This window comes from Nannobrachium achirus (genome assembly GCF_963921795.1).
Source record: "Nannobrachium achirus genome assembly, chromosome: 12".
Taxonomy (NCBI): domain Eukaryota; kingdom Metazoa; phylum Chordata; class Actinopteri; order Myctophiformes; family Myctophidae; genus Nannobrachium; species Nannobrachium achirus.
In genome coordinates, this window is record NC_137832.1 from 49,224,586 (window position 1) to 49,239,025 (window position 14,440).

The window sequence follows — 14,440 nt, forward strand, 5'->3', positions numbered from 1 at the left end:
AAAAATATGGCAGATCTACGAGCTCACAGCACGGCTCAAATGTCTGCTATTTTTGAATAGCCAATGTATAAAATAAATAATGGTTAAAGTCGTTAAAATCTAAAATGACACCAATACTTTCTCAGTCTAATGGGCTAAATTAGCAAAATAAAATTACACAACTGAAAATCTCTCTGAACCTGGTGAAGAAGTCACAGGATGAGGCTTTAATTTGCTTATACAAAAAGTATGAAATATCCAAGACTACAGTATTAAGATTTGATTGGAATTGCTTCTGAACATTGAGCACTACAACTGCTTTAAAATAATAACCGAAAACAGCCCATTTGGAAGCGACAAATTGAGAGCTTGTAGCTAGGCAGTTTTTGCTGCCTAACATCCACAGAAGACGGAATGCAAATGAGTCGAACTAATCCACAAGTGACTTTATATTGCAATTTCACAGACCAGGGCTAGATTATGACAGGAAATAATGGTGGGTTGTTGTGTAAATACGCGTGAGGTCACAGCATAATATAGTATAATGTGAACGGTCACACATAGACAGCATAACATCCCTGACATATAGCAGCAGGCATAGCAGGCGATCTGTCCATGGACATGGCATTTTTCAGAAGTGTGAAAACTCTCATGCTTCGCATTGGGTGTTGGGGAGAAACTGGCATACCTCTGAAAAAGTGTGACTAATGATTGACTACACAACATGGAGAGCAAACACACTATACATAAACCCTCGAGGCTGTAGGGTCTTGTATACCGTACATACATTCCATGGTTATTTACAGGGAAATCCTTGTCTATACTGCCGTGCCGTAACATAATTTGGCACCATGCAATCACGCCATGTTTTGGTTTTTGTCACAGGGCCTTCATGTGCTCTGCATTCTGCTGTGGTCAACTTAAAGGAAGCAGTCCCTGATGACAGATGCACTGCTGCTGTCAGCCCACATAGACAGAATATCCCTCTGTGTGTAGCCTATATCTTTGAGTACATATGATCAGGGGCGTCACACCAAATTCTGGGCCCTGGGTACAAGGATTCACTGCGGGCCCCCCATGAATGTTAACTATTGAAAAATAGCAGATATACAAGCTCACAGCGCGGCACTCAGGCGCGCTGCAAGCTTGTAGATCTGCTATTTTTGAAAAATTGTGAAAAAGTGTGCAAGAAACCCATGTTTCCATGTCAGTGATGCTCAAACTTTTTCATGTGAAGGACCCCCAAAATGATATGAATTTGGCCACGGACCCCCATCTCAAAATATTTAGTTCCAGGGACCCCCCCGGAAGCAAAATTTGAATTACAAATGTCCGCTTAAAAAACACATATTCAAAGATTTGCCCACATTTTCATGACTTTTCAAAAATAGCAGATCTACAAGCTCGCAGCGCGGCACTCGGTGCCGTGCTGTGAGCTTGTATATCTGCTATTTTTCAATAGCTAAAGTTACTAGGGCCCCTCCACCTTGGGCCCTAGTAACTCAGTCCCACTTTCCTACCCCTTGTGACGCCCCTGTATATGATATATGGATGATGAGTCCCCAAGGGTTGTACACTAGGCCACATCGTTTTCACATCAACACCAAATGTATTAGTCGAAAATAGCCAATCTACAAGCTTCACAACGTGTCACATTGTGATGCGGTGTGGGCTTGTGGATCTGCTCATTTCACTGCATGTTCTCTCCCCCAGATTTGTGTTCATGTTTAATAGCATGGAAGTTGGTCAGCGCTGTAGCAGAAAATATATGCATGTAACATATAAAACATATACTGTATCTCTTCAGTGAATGTCAGTGTTACACAAGCATTGTTCTTGTGAAGCGCTTTTTGGTTCTTATATGTTTACTTTAGGTTAGTATTCAATATTCATAAAGATCATTTTTATTTGGCCAAATGAGGCATGTAGTAGACTGGGAGGTCTATCAATAATAATAGAATATTATGAATGGGAATAAACAATACATGCATGGTAATGATGAAGGGGACAGTAATAGATATTTTCTGTGTGTAAGTGTAAAATGTAAGTATTTTGCTCATATCAAATGAGTACCTCCCCATCATCTTTTCTCCTTCAAAGAATATCTCACAGTCCCAATGTTTGGAGACCAATGTACTAACAGACCATCAACGCTTTGCCTGCAGGCGTGTGTGTGTGTGTGTGTGTGAGTGTGTGTGTGTGTGCACGTGTGTGTGTGTGTGTGTGTGTGTGTGTGTGTGTGCGTGTGCGTGTGCGCGCGTGCGTGCGTGCGTGTGCACGTGTGTGTGTGTGTGTGTGTGTGTGTGTGTGTGTGTCTGCTGCTTGCATCAGCCCACCCTGTCTCCACACTCTCCTGTGTGAACTCTCTGATGCAACCCCTGCCCCCCTCACACTGCTTCAACACATGCACGGCAAAATCCTCACCGTTCATTTACCGTAATTCTGACGCTGTGAATATGAACCCATAGAAGGACATACGTCCGTCCTATTTGACTTTGTGTGTTGACAGACAGTAGGACATTCACGAATAGTGATTTTTAGTATTCGAATTATTCGACCTCAAAGTATTCGAATAGTCGAATATTCGACAGGACTGGCCAAACTGTCAAATATTAAGTAAGCAAGAGGCAAACATTGTGAAAATAGCCGATCTACATGCTCACAACGCCTGTGGAACCGAGTCACATTAAATGTAATACCTACAATTCCAAGTGCTTGTCAGGGTGGGGGTCCCCAGTTCAAATATGTTTATTTTGGGGGTCACGGCCTAAAAAGGTTTGAGAATCCCTGGTACCATCCACCAGGGCCATTGACAACTCATTCTTATGACTTCCTATAGCCAAGTTTTATAAACTATATATTTTTTAAAGAGAAAACAATAAAAAAAAATAATAGTGACTTTGCTATTCGAATATTCGAATATTTGGTGAATGCCCTAACAGACAGTCAGACAGACGGACGGACGGACAGACGGAGTCAGTTGCTTTCGAAGACAATCTCTGTGAGGACGAGTGAGCGGCAGACGGCGAGGAAACTGAACAAAATGAGTGAGTCACGTGCATGGCTCTGTGTGCACATCTCCCGCTCATCCCTCGCCTCCTCTTGAGTGAAGTGATGCAACGCGTAGACAACAGGTTGTAACGTGCTCGGCCAAGCTGCTAGGAACATTCCAATTTAGCCGCTATGCCAATTCCAAAATTTCCCCTCACACGTGTGTAATCTTGTCACTGCATACTAGGGCATTCACCAAATATTCCAATATTCGAATATCAAAGTCACTATTCGACGTTGTTCACCTAAGTCGAATATTCGCTTATTTTTATTTTTTTATTGTTTTCTCTTTAAAAAATATATAGTTTATAAAGCTTGGCTAGATAGGAAGTCATAAGAATGAGTCGTCAATGCCCCTGGTGGATGAATTTGTTAATGCTCTATACCAGGGCTTCTCAAACCTTTTTAGGCCGTGACCCCCAAAATAAACATATTTGAACTGGGGACCCCCACCCTGACAAGCACTTGGAATTGTATTAAAGTGACTCGGTTCCACAGATAAATATTGTGAAAATAGCAGATTGTTGCGAGGCGTTGTGAGCATGTAGATCGGCTATTTTCACAATGTTTGCCTCTTGCTTACTAGCCGGGGACCCAGTCACCAAAATGGGAGAGGACCTGTGATGTTCTGCCGTACTTTTTATTTTTGTTTTATCTATTCGTTTGGTCAAATAGGTCCACAGAATGAGAGGCCTACTCTGCCGGAAACATCGTGGAAAAAAAGGTTATGGCTATTTGTATATTCACTGTCCCATTGACTCCACTAGAAATATTAACAAAAATAAAAAGATCTTCTTTAAGTAGCATGTGAGGGGTCAAACTAGGGATTCTTCATCATTCTGAATCCATTGCAACTATTTGTTTTGCTTGAAAAACATTCCTTGGGCAAAATTTCAGCCCCCAAAAACTGTGAAAAGTGATGAGTCATCACTTTTTTTCCACTTTTCACAGTTTTGGGTGTCCTACATTTTGCCCAAGGAATGTTTTTCATGCAAAACAAATTCTTGCAATGGAGTCAGAATCATGAAGAACCCCTAGTTTGACCCCTCACATGTTACTTAAAGCAGATTGTTTTTCTTTTTTAAATATTTCTAGTGGAGTCATTGGGACAGTGAATATACAAATGGCCATAATAGTTTTTCGCGATGTTCCCGGCAGAGCAGGCCTCTCATTCTGTGGACCTTAATGACCAAACTAATAGATAAAACAGAAATAAAAAGTATGGCAGAAAATCACAGGTTCAACCCTATTCCTTGAGCTTTTGGGCTTGTGGGTCCCCGACTATTACTTAATATTTGACAGTTTGGCCAGTACTGTCGAATATTTGACTATTCGAATACTTTGAGGTCGAATAATTCGAATACTAAAAATCACTATTCGTGAATGCCCTACTGCATACCTTGCAGTTCAACACCCCAGATGACAAGTGCCCATGACCAGGGCACCAGGCTACCTTACGATTAACCAGTGCAGCGAAAAAGGTCACCCTCCCCGCTCTGCTTCCCATCCACAGACATGGCCTTATCGTGCTTGTATTTAGGGACGGGACGATAATCGTTATTATCCTCTATCGTTATAAAAAACACTCACAATAATCATATCGTGGAGATTTAGATTTATTGTTGCGACCGAAGGTCGCATATACTCTGAAGAACCGTGTCGCTTGAGTGACCTTCCTTCCGTATCCTCGTGACCGTCCTTCCGTATCCTCTGTGATGTCAGTGTGATGTCAGCGAGTTGTGACATCACTTCCTGTACAGGGCGGCTACACGAAATGTGGATAACACTATATATGGAGATAGTCCAGTCCATCATGTCATATGGGACTACCGTCATAGAAAGTAGCCATTGTTAGGCCGGAGTCAATGGCTGTCTAAACATGGAGATGTGGATAACACTATATATGGAGATAGTCTAGTCTAATATGTCATATGGGACTACCGTCATAGACAGTAGCCATTGTTAATCCGGAGTCAATGGCTGACTGTCTGTACAGGAAGTGATGTCACATGACATACTTTTTATGCCCATATATGAGTCCTAACATGGAGATGTGGATAACACTATATATGGAGATAGTCTAGTCCAATATGTCATAATAACTACCGTCATAGACAGTAGCCATTGTTAGGTCGGAGTCAATGGCTGTCTGTCTGACTGTCTGTACAGGAAGTGATGTCACATGACATACTTTTTATGCCCATATATGAGTCCTTCTGTACCACATCTCCATGTTTAGGCAAACTCCACACAGAAAGGCCCTATCGCCTAGCCTACCTATCGCCAACCCAACCTAGGGTGTGAGCGATAGGGCCTTTCTGTGTGGAGTTTGCATGTTCTCCCCGTGTCTCCTAGGGTTGATACCCTCACAAAAACATGAACAAACTCCCCCCAGAATGACAACAACTAGAATCGTCAGAGAAACGCTGTGGTTGGCCAGATGGTCAAGAATTGGCGCGACCTCGCCCTTTAGGGCGAGGTTGCATGTCACCCTGAGGTCGCATTCCACCCTCAGGTGTCTTACTAGTAGTGAAATTATCCTCTGTCATGCACTGGGATCAATTCACCTTTTATGTACATACTTGATATAGTCTTTTTTTCACTCTCTACCAAATCTCTTTGAAAAAAAGAAATAGCCGGATGAGCTAGTAGATCTGCTATTTTTTGGAAAAAGATAATGGATGTTGGGGATATTTTGATTATCGAGATAATATCGTAAAATGCAATTTCTTTGGTCACAATAATCGTGCCCTGAAATGTTCATATCGTCCCATCCCTACTCATATTGGACCAACCGAGCTGGATTGCATTGCGGTGGTGGGCAGGAAACCTTACCCCTGCCTGCGCCACCCAAGGTCATTGTTAATTTAACTCTGAACAGTGTATGAATCCATTTGTACAAATGGAGGAATTAACACTTTTAAGGCGAGTATTGTACCGCATAATAAAATCTTAAAGAGCTCATTTAAGTATGGCAGTTAAATGAATACTAAGGATTTTAATGTGTGCACAGCATATGTATCTACTTTTTAGACAGTTCAGGGTGTGCGCTCGTGTGTGTGTTGTGCGTGTGTGTGTGTGTGTGTGCGTGTGTATTTGTGGTCACCATGGATCTATGAATGGCAGTGTTCGTTGTACTAGGGACACAGTTTATAGCCTACTGGATTATGGACCTGTGCGTGCAACGAGTAATCATTCCGTGTCATCTGCAGTATGTACTACAAAATAAGACTGTGTGACACCGTACCTACAGTACACAGTATGCACGCACAATATGCTAGTGTGTGGGATTGTTGAGAGGCAGTGAGCCGCAGTACGCATGCATTTGGCATAGGTGTGAATGAATAAGAGAGTGTGAGTGTGAGTGTGTGTGTGTGTGTGTGTGTGTGTGTGTGGAGGGTACAGTACTGTAGATTGAGTAACCGCACTCATTCGTTAGGAGGAGCGATCTTACTGGGTAGTGGGTACTGCTGATCGAAAGTGTGCATCCGATGCATGCACACTCACATGCACACACACACAGGAAGAAGCCATGAACACACAGTGAAGAATGCACGTGCGTGCACAGTGCTGGACTCGTGCCGAGAGGGGGGGGGGGGGGGGGGGGCTCCTGGGAGCCCTCGGCGGCGCTGCCATTACTAATTGATGTGCCAACGTGTTGCTGTGAGAGAGCAGCCCATCAGGATGCTGAATATTCTATGTTTCTGACACACACAGGGTCAATAATAACCTCCACACACACACTACTGACCACCAGCAGCTACATTCATTCCCTAACACAGTGTGGGGTTTCATTTGGTTTAATTTTACACCTAAGAGTTAAAAATCTAAGGGGGCACGGGGACGCTGTGGGCGCTGAGGGCGTGTTCTCTCCTCCGCGTCATCGGTGCCCACACCCTAGGTGGGGTTGGCAAAAGGGCCTTTCAGTGTGAAGTTTGCATGTTATCCCCGTGTTCCCTAGGGTAGATACCCTCACAAAAACATGCAGTAATCTTCCGACGTCTCTATAATTCCTCCCCCTTTGTCGACCGGGGCGCCTGATGGAGGGGAAAGGAACTGGTTGGAATAACGTGTTCTTTCCACGTGCTACGTCCAACCGGGAAAGCTCCCCCCTGTCAGTTGATAAGAAGCGGCCTGCTCACTCGTCATGCACTGAAGGAAGCATGAGCTCACTTCGGGGCCCTTCCCAGGTTGGCAGAGGGAGAGCAGCACCCAGGATTACAGCTTAGGCAATTGGCACTGGGTGAATACAGATCCTTCTCATAAAATTAGAATATTGTCTAAAAGTTTAATTTCTTCTGTAATATAATTATTATTTTTAAACTTTCATATATTTTAGGTTAATTGTGCATGTAGTGAAATATTCAAAAACTTTTTTTGTTAAAATTTAGATTTTTATGGCATACAACTCAAAAAATCCATATCTCAAAATATTAGAATATTCCACACGACAGAGGAAAATGAACTTTTGCACAATATTCTAATTTTATGAGAAGGATCTGTAGGAGTAACAAAATCATGGAAGATAAATGGGCCCTTATATAAGGGCCCATTTAGTTACCAACTCTCCATCATTTAGCTGGGGGCCACCTGGAACCCCCTCAAGGACCACTGCCCCTTGAAACGTGGGTTATAGAGGAAAATGCCTCTATGCAGGATGTTCCTAATCTTTGTGAGGACATTAGATGTACAAGGTCTGTCACACACACACACACACACACACACACACACACACACACACACACACACACACACACACACACACACACACACACACACACACACACACACACACACACACACACACACACACACACACACTAAGAAGAAGGGTAGAAACATGAAGCTTTCGCTCTCTCTCTCTCTCTCCCCTCCCTCTAGCTTAGCCTAGCCTCCCTCTCTTACTATCTTCCCTGTCCTTTTCACCTCTCTCTGTCATTCTATCTTCTTTTCTCCCATCTCTGGTAAAAAATAATAAAAGAAAACATCTTTGATGAGGAGGGGGGGGGGGGGGGGGGATCGCTCCGTTAACACTCCCGCCCACTCTCTCTCAGGGTTTGTCTGTATTCTATTTGAACTCTTTACTCGAGGACCACAGAACATCCATACATAAATGTGTGCGTGCGCACATGTTCATGCATTTGTTGTGCGCGATAGAGATAAGTGTGTGTGTGTGTGTGTGTGTGTAGTGTGTGTGTAGAGTGTGTGTGTGTGTGTGTGTGTGTGTGTGTGTGTGTGTGTGTGTGTGTGTGTGTGTGTAGCCTACGGCTTTAGCAGCTTACTGGCCCTCCTCTCAGCTTTAGACAGGAATTAGGCAGACTGTGGGAATTCTTACTGGGATTCAAACTGCTCTAATCACAAACGGGAAAGAGAGAGAGTGTGTGTGTGTGTGTGTGTGTGTGTGTGTGTGTGTGTGTGTGTGTGTGTGTGTGTGTGTGTGTGTGTGTGTGTGTGTGTGTGTGTGTGTGTGCGCGCGCGTGCTTGCGTCTGGGGGGGGGGGGGGGGGAGGGATAAGCACGTGTATGCATGACATGTAGGAAAAGTGAAAAGAGCGAAAAAGTATTACGTAACGAATCCAGTTCGCCTTTCTCCCAACATGAAATTACAGCGTGGGATTAGAGCTTTTGCGCTGGTTTGTGTTTTGTGTTCGTGTGCGCGTTGCATCATGCTCGCGTAGAGTATATTTCTGACAACAGATCCGGGACCCCATCAGGACCCCCCCCAACACCCACCCCACCCCTCTTCAACAAATCCTCCCTCATCAAAGCCCAGGGAATGAGAATAGATATGATCTCATGCGGAAACCCGACGCAAGGACCCCTGGAGAGCGTGAAGAGGACGTGCGCGAGCCTACAGCGTGAGAGTAAATGGGTCAAGCTCTGCATTAATACCGCTGGGAGCGATGCTAACGCGTGCTGCTGCTTGCTTGCCGGGCAACACGGTGACTGCCAGGTGAATTACGGCAACATGATTGATGTGTTTCCTCATTGACGGAAACACACAAAGAACAGGTTTTTTTTCCAAGGTGGAGGGATGGTGGGGAGGGGGGGTTGGGCTTTCAAAGGACCCCAAAGCTCTCCTCCCAGTATTACTGACCCAATGTGTTTGACTCAGGAGACAGATTTGCCTGGCTGCCGAACAGTGTGTGTGTGGCACATTATGCAATATGCACACACAGACATCCTTATGGTTGTACATTCACTCCATTCACTTTTCATTCCAACGGTGACTTAAGAGCAGTTCACTTTAGGGAAGCATTGCTTTTATTGTAGGTGGGGACTTCTAAAGTTACTCCCCGGGCCTTGTGACCAATAAAACAAATCGAAGTACTTCAGCAGTGTGCAAGTGGAAGCGATGGGAGTGGGCAGCAGTGGCGGGTGTCCCGTTTCCTGATTGGACTGATCATAAAGTCCAATTTATACTTTGTTGCGCGTTGGCCCCGCACACCGGAAATTGCAGATCTAGAATCTCAAAAACACGTTGTGCTGTCACACACTGTGAGTGAGCGCGTAGCTATCTTTGGTGCGCGAAACCCTCTCGCAAGTGTAACTTGGGCTTAAGGCCGAGCTGACTAGTAGAGGTGTGCATGCACACCCAGAGGCAGCCATTACTCTCCCCCAGACTCAGGCTGGTGTTTGTCTAAATTTACAGTTGATTCAGTCAACTAAAATGTATGTTGGCAGGCCTTGATAATCGATCTACAAGCTTGTAGATACGGCTATTTTCGGAGCACAACACAGCACTCTGCTTGGTTGGAATCTCTTCTCCATCACTAACATTTTTATCTAGTTTTTATTTGTTGGCAAAATTGTCAGTGTATTAATCATAGGTTTAGTCATTTGTTAGTTTTCAGTGCAAAAGGGTAGTTTACGTAAATTGTCATCATTTCGACAGGCAGCCATGGAGAACTGGCTGATCATCCTATCAAGCAGAGGATTCTGGGTCGGATTGATGACATGCCCCGACTGGTGCTGGTAGGGCAGTCTTTTCAAGTAACTCGATGTGAGGCATGCATTCACACGTGGGACCACGTGTATGAAGTGTGTATGGCATGTACGCATACAAATTAAGCACATTTCTACACAATTCATGAAAATGTAAACTTGACATGAGAAGGCGTGCGCTCTGCAGTAGGTACAGTAGGTACACAGATTTACATTGATGATTTTGTAATTTGGTGACATGAATGAAGATGAACGATAATGCGGAACAAATTAAGAATGTTTTCGCCGATTGCCGTACAACAAGGCACGGGGTCTAAAGACGCATGTTGCTATGTACAGTAACATGCATTTATTTGTAATTTTGGAATAAATCTGTAAATAAAAAAAGAAATCTGAAAACTTAGGTCTGGATTCAGAAGGTGTTTTTAGAATCGGCCTCAGGTCTAAATGGGTTAAGTAAGATTACAGCTTTATTTGATTATGAAAATATATACACATGAATATATTTCATGTTCATGATCAACAACAACAAAAAACGATTTGATTATTCGGTTATAAGTGGATTATTGGTTCTACCTCTAAATATGGGTATTGATGATATATTTTCGGTTAATTGCCCAGCCCTAGAGGAGCATCCTTCTGAAACTACTCTGCCCTGCCAACTCTGGCAGCGCATCGTCTGCCAGGTGTCGCATGACGGCTCAGGTGACTGCAGTTGGCAAAGAGTCAAGTGCCGTTCCTTCTGATAAGCAAGCACTTTGTGATGACCCCTACACCAATCTGGAAATGGATAAGATGGTTCTTGCGATCCTGCATTTTTCTCCCACATGTCAATGTCAAACAGCTTCAACTCTGATAAGCCGAGGACAGTTAGTTCGTAGCGTAAGTGAAGAGCACAGGCCTGCTTCCTCCCAGTTCCGGCTTTAGTTTCCGCGTGAGGGAGCTCCGGCGGTGGCAGACGCAGAGAGTCAGTTAGCTGTTAATACGTAGCGCATTGAGACGGCCAGGCGTCTGTCTAGCTTTCGTTACGGGGCAAAACAAGACCCAGTTTCCACTCCAATGACACTCCTGCTGCCTCTCCGACTGACACACGGAGGGGGATTTAGGGACTAGGGAATAAATTATACTAACGGTGTCAACAGCATCACTAAACAAACTGCATGGTAAGGGAAATCGATGAAGGAATGCATAACAGCATACACAAATAATAAATCACCCGTGTAGTTCGTCTTGAACTCCGGTTTGTGCAATTGTCTAGCCTGCTGCTGTCAATGGCTTGACTTGACCGTAATTGCATTAGGGCTGCGACTGCAGCTTGTGGTGTCAAAAATAATCAAATCAGCAATGCATTGCATCAAATTAAAATTCAATTCAATTCAATGCAGCAACGTGACATAATCGATAATCGAAGCCTAAATATAATTATATATAATTAGAATACTGTATATAATAATATGTATATTATAATTCTAAATGAAGTAGTAGTATATCTGACTGTTTGCATTGACTGATGAAATATTTGCCATGTTGTGCACAATGTGCAGTAATATAGAAAAGTGTGATGCATCGCAATGCATCGTAGAATCGAATTGTTACCTGGTGAATCGTAATCAAATTGAATCGTGATGGTTGTGCCAATGCACAACTCTAAGCCCTGATGCCCTAATCTTAGCGATTAATCTATCAATTACTTTTTGATTAGACAAACTATCAAGTTAAATTAAACTTTTTTATACTTACAAGTAAGACGCCTTAAGGCCGAGAAGCAGCTGACTGAGCAGTGATCGGTTAAACAGCGTGTTAAAGCCTGTGAAAAGCCTGTGAAAGCCACAGCCAATCACCGATGTGCCACAGACCCATGTGAGTGTTGCACCAAATGTGTTACTTACAGCTTTTTGTGACCTGCCTTCATAGATGGAATGGGAGGGAGGAATTGAGGTCCATAGGTAACAAAATGTTGTGTATTAGCGTTGACTCACAGACATGAGCGTGACTCACTCACTCACGGACATTAGCTGGACATTTTGATTCTAACTGCGACCTGACAGTCGCAATGAAAAAAAGATCTACTAAATTGATTAGTTCAATAAACTGTTGCACCCTAAAATGGAGCTACAGATGGGTGACAAATTAAAGTGGACACATGACATCTGCTTCCATACAGGTGTACTGCTGTATCAAACTGTACATTTGCATCCAATGATGCTCTGTGGCATATATATAAATGCCAAATAGGCCCAGTTGACCTAGAATTTGGATCAAGAAAGAGGGTTCATTACTATTGGGGTATGGATGGATGGCAAAAGACTGCTCAACAGAAACAGTGACTAAATGGATGACATCTGTATTTTGTAAGGTGTTGGCAATTTGATGACTGTTATACTTGTGCATTAGTGCTATAGGAGAAACAGAAGAGCAGCTCTTCCTCAGGTGACTAAGAATGTCAAAGCAGGACTGTCACAATTATTACATAGTCGCCTGATCGCAATTATTTGAGATAACCGTGAACATTTAAAAAAAATAGTGGAAATACCAGATCTACAGGCTCACAACGCACAGCAATGCAGCACCTTGTGAGCTTGTGGATCAGCTATTTACACTATTTTTCATTTTATTTTGTAAAGTATTACTGCTGCCAAACAGACATTTGGCAATGAACACGTGAATAAAAATTACATTTCTATGACAATTAGTAACAAAATGTCATGACCGTGACGTGATCAGAATTTGTCAGCCTTCCCATCATTAATTTTTTTTTGGGTTGAGTAGTTCAGTAGGTCACAATCAATGCCATGGTCAAAATGGTCAACAATGGAGGTGGATTTCGCTTGGTGAGAATGATCTGAATAGATGATAATATTTTGCGCAAAAAAGGGTTAAATGTTCTCTCTCATATCCAAAGCAAATACAAGTAAAAAAAAAAGTCCAAAGCAAATACAAGTTAAAAAAAAAGTCCATAAATGTTTTTCCCTACTACATCCATTTCTTTTGCCGAACATTGGTGATCCACAAGTTCACAACACATCACTGCTTTAGTAGGTACGTTTTATTTGGTTAAAAGAGTCAAAGTCAAGTCCAAAATGACAGGTAACAGATAATCTCAGGAATGGAGAGTTACAAGAGATGCTGAAGTGTTTGTAGCTGCAGGTGTATAGCGGGCAGTGCCTACCTGTAGAGAATGTGTAAAGGGTTTCTCTCTCTGACCTCAGGGAGAGTCTAGAGCTGACTCCGTTGCCTCATGGTTGGAATAAACACCTGAGAGAGAGAGAGTAGAAGGACTGGTTAGGTAGGGTCAGGATTAGCTGTGGTCTGTCAAAACACGTACAGTACACACATTAGTATCACTATACTTGTAAGGACACACTATGAGTCAGCATAACTCCACCCCTAACCCCTAAACCTCACCTCTAAATGTCTAGGCCTAATATTCTCCTTTATTGCATGCATAACTCTAAACATCTCCTTTAACCATAAAACCGCAATTTGTCTTGTGAGAATCACAATGTGTAGTTCCCAAATTATTAAGATACAGTACATATTTTGGGGGGGCTTTATTGATAGTACAGTAGGTAGACAGGAAACAAGGAAGAGAGAGAAGGGGAGTGACATGCAGCAAAGTTCGTCGGGATGGGACCTCTAGGCCAGTGAGCGCCCCTAGTTCCCAAAGTATTAATCCTTGTGGGGACATCTATTCCTCACTTGTGGGGACATTTGCCCCTCACAAGTAGAGTAATCGCACGCACGCACGCACAGACACAGACACACACACAGGGTAATGCTCTGCACGTGCACCCTTCACACCAACAACACTCCCTGTAGGCATTCACAAACAACATTGTTTTCCCTCCACCAAGTGCACACTCAGATACATGTAAGGCCCAAACAGTCAAATCTGAGCACGTTATCCTGACAGAAAGATGCTGCCAGCCATGTGCTGTCTTTGTTGTTGACGAGCAAGTGGGGCAGCGTCCACACAACACAACACTAACAACATCCACACAACACAACACTAACAACACACACTAACAACGTCCACGCAACACAACACTAACAACACAACACTTGAGTCTGACCCCCGACTGCAACACAAAACAACAGAGGCGCCAACTTTAAGGGACAGTTCTATGATTACTCACCCCATGGAGACTTCAATTCATGGATGTTTCTTTTTTGGTTTTGTCGCGTTCCTAAGCCAATAATTTGATGACCATCAGTGTTTCCCTTTGGAGACACAAAGAGCCTGCTTTGTTCCATATGGAGACCCAACAAGGAGTCTCCTCAAATTATTGGCTTAAGAATGTGACAAAAACTAAAAGAACATCCATGAATTCAAGTCCCCAAGGGTGAGTAATAGATAGAAAAAAGGTTGTTTTGGGGGTAAACTATCCCTTTAAGCACAGGACCGGAGAGACGCTGTTGTCAACCAGCAACCAAAACATGAAGCAGAGATGCATTAGGCAAACCCT

The 14,440-nt window shown here is 43.3% G+C and overlaps 1 protein-coding gene across 4 annotated transcripts in view; it reads right to left on the reverse strand.

The window, feature by feature from the left end:
- taok3a (TAO kinase 3a) overlaps positions 1-14,440 on the reverse strand; it is a 99,889-nt gene that overhangs the window by 55,392 nt on the left and 30,057 nt on the right. For all 4 annotated transcript variants that reach the window (XM_080738049.1, XM_080738048.1, XM_080738046.1 and 1 more), the window contains exon 2: positions 13,144-13,229. The gene's annotated coding sequence lies outside the window, so the exon portion shown is untranslated. The remainder of the gene's footprint in view (positions 1-13,143; positions 13,230-14,440) is intronic.